The sequence below is a fragment of the Aegilops tauschii genome, chromosome 5 (genome assembly GCF_002575655.3).
Source record: "Aegilops tauschii subsp. strangulata cultivar AL8/78 chromosome 5, Aet v6.0, whole genome shotgun sequence".
In the NCBI taxonomy this organism is placed as follows: Eukaryota; Viridiplantae; Streptophyta; class Magnoliopsida; order Poales; family Poaceae; genus Aegilops; species Aegilops tauschii.
The window spans coordinates 557322189-557325627 of record NC_053039.3 but is presented as its reverse complement, the minus strand read 5'-3'; positions in this window follow the sequence as shown (position 1 = coordinate 557325627).

Sequence of the window (3439 nt, the reverse complement as noted above, 5' to 3'; positions counted from 1 at the left end):
GTAGAAATGATTTGGGGCTTGCCAAGGGGGCATAAGAAGGTTGCGTATGCAGTGGAGCCAGACATAGTTAGGTCATTCAATGAGATGTACAACATCCCCACAGGGGCCGCGCCAAAGTGACCAAGTGGTGCGAAATGATAAAGAAGTTGGGAGTTGTTGCTGATGACAAGTTCTTAAGCGCCTGGCTTTTCATTGTTTTCAGTTGTTTTCTTGCACCGACCACCAGCTTGAAGGTGTCCCCGTGCGCATACTCAGCTGCGTTGAATCCACGTGAGTTCGTGAATTCAAATGTTTGCCCGTTTGTCATCGACCAACTTAGGCTTGCTTTCATGGGGTTTGGAGACAAGAAGAACACGATATGTTGTTGCCTATTTCACCTAGTGGTAAAATGATCTAGACCCTCCCCCCCGCTATTTTCGGTTCATTGCATTCTTTCTTTCACCCTTTTTATTATTATTAAGTTGGATAGGTTTTTTGCAACTTACATGTGTTTTCTATTTTTTGAAATAGCTCCTTTACCTCGACTCGCTTGATGTGGACTACACAACAATCCACAGGGATTATGTGGATGAGAGCACGCAAACTGTTCTTCCAAGGGTCAAAGCATGGAATGAGGGTCTCATCAAGGCAGTCATTAAGAAGGACATGATTAGGAAGGGCGTTTATGGAAATTTGCGAGTAAGTTTTACTTTACTTTCTTTTGCACAGAATTTTTTTCATCCTATTTTCATTGTTGTTTTTCAGCATGTACACAGACCCCATGTTTATGAAGTGCGCATGCAGTGTTTTTGTTTTTAAAGTAACCGTGTTATCACCCAATGCCCAACTTTTTCTTTGCTTTTTTTGAAGTAGACAGTTGCCCATAATAAGGGTTGGATTTGCCTATTTATCAGGTTTTTTTGTAGTTGCATGAATTATTTATGCAGTTGCCCACCTATAGGGATGATGTTGCCTATTTTTAGGGAGCTAGTTGCTTTAGCTAATAAATGAAAGTTTCTGCATGAAAATTTGCATGGTAATCATCCTCATTTTTTTTCCAACTCGTGATATTTATTTGAAGTTACAGTTGCCAATAATTTAGAATTTGTAGTTGCTCATTCATCGGGTTTCTGTAGCTGCCGTAGTTTTTGTGATGTCCATAATTGCAGTTGCCCATCAATAGTGCTGGTGTTGCCCTAAGTTAGGGCGGCAGTTGCTCAGCCATCCCTTTTTCACTTATTCATCTTCCTAACTATTTTATCATGTGCATTTCTTTTTAACAAAAACAGCTCAAAGGCGAGTTCTTGAGGTGCGCAGAAGATAGCCTTTTGGGAGCATGGATCACATCTAGAAGTTTGTCGTTGAGAGGCTTCCTCAAAACTACAACCCTAATGTATTTACTTCCCTCTTTTGTTCATTTCTAAGAAACACACTGCCACTTTTTGTTCATCATTGTGTTATATAGTCTCCTCATTCAGTTGCATTTTGTGTTTGCAGAAACAAAGGAGGTTGTCATTGCTGGTGCACGATATGTGCTCTGAAATATCAGTCCAAATGGGAAGGTTTGTTCAAGGTGTGGGCAAGCTGGACGAGGAGGAGGATGAACCGGCAGCCACAAGTGTTTCAAGGGTCACAAGCGCACGTCAATCAGTGAGCAGGGAAAGGCATAAAAGGGCAGCGGCAAGTCCAAAACAGCAGAAGGTTGCAAAGCAGAAGAAAGGACGGGGCAGTAGCACTCGGTGCGAGGAGACACTTTTGCCGTCCGATGACGAGGAGGAGGAATCGGATGGGGAAGAATTTGGATCTTCAGAAGAAGAAGAAGAAGAAGAGAGGGAACAGAAAGATGAGGACAATCCCAAAGAGGAGAGTTTGGATGAGGAGGGGGACAGCAATGACGATGACGATGATGATGATGACTCACTACTGTAGGATGCTGCTAACGCGACACTACGATCAGAGACCCTTCGACGAAACTGTGTGCGATGCAATAATCGCAAACGGTGGTGTAAAAAACCGTCAAAAAGGTGCAAAACGTTTGCGATGGAATGCATCAAACACGGTTCAGATTTTAGTTGCGTGTGCGATGCAGGGCATACGGTTCAGTCAAATTAACTATTTGCGATGAGGAGGAACAAAAGAAATGGGCAACCAGATGAAGGTGTGTGCGATATACAGCATACGGTTCACTCGGATGAACTGTTTGTGATTAGGCAACACAAAAGAAACGGTTAGCCAGATCAAGGTGTGTGCGATATACGGCATGCGGTTCACTCGGATGAACTGTTTGTGTTGAGACAAGAGAGTAGCACAAAGCCCCTCCGTAGTAGTAGTAGTAGTAGTAGTATTTAGGGGCTATTTTGTTCAGTTCATCTGACTATAGATGTGTGGTGGAACTAGTTGAACTAGCTATTTCAGTGCGTGGTTGGCAACAATTGGGGAAAATTTTGGTTGGTTCAGCTGTCGAGTTGAACTGTTTGTATAAATTAAGAACGACTTCTTAACCTATGAATGAAATCTATGCTTAATTACTGAATTTTAGTTGCAAAAATTAGATAGTGCTAGTGATTTTTAGCTGCATATTTTGACAAATCGCAGTGTTACAAGGATTGACAAATGGCAATGTTACTAGATCAACAAATGTCAGTCTTTCCAGTTTGACAAATGGCAACATACCCAATATGACAGATGCAAATCTTACCAAATTGTTTGTACATGGTTGCACACGGGTCATCCAAAACAACCGTTTGCGTTGAAGGGATGCACAAATCCTGCGCTGCGAATTTTCCCTCGACTTAAGGGGGAAGACCATAGCTCTCATTTTGCATATGGGTGTTCTATCTAAAACGTTTGCGATCAAGAGCTGCAGAAATCCTGCTCGGCACATTTTCTCTTGGCTTCCTGGGGAAGCTGTCGGTTTGCATACGGGTGTTCTAACTAAAACGTTTGTGATCAAGAGCTGCACAAATCCTGCTAGGCACATTTTCCCTTGGCTTCCTGGGGAAGTTGTCGGTTTTGCATACGGGTGTTCTAACTAAAACGTTTGCGATTAGTGTTTTATATTTAAAAACAAAATTAAACTGCGGCTTGGGCGCCATTAATGGAGAGGATGCGAGCAAGGCGGGCGGCCATGGAAGTCAAAGGGCTCGGTTTCCAGTGAGCCTGCGCGGCGTACAACTCGCACGCTTCCCGGTGAGCCTCCGCATTGGAGTATAGCTCGCACGCCTCCCGTTTAGTCAAGCACTCAAGCACCTGTCCGCACGGCACCTCCTAGCCATTAAAAGAGTGAGGCGTGGCGTCACGTGAATGGTTAACAGAACGCACACAATTTATATGCACTGGAGCATGTGCATGTAGTTCAAATTTGAATTATGCACCTGAAATGCCTACAAAACCAAGTTAATGTATAAAAATGTCCAAACGAACCCCAAAAATTAAAAAATTAAACACAACACTCCTGTTG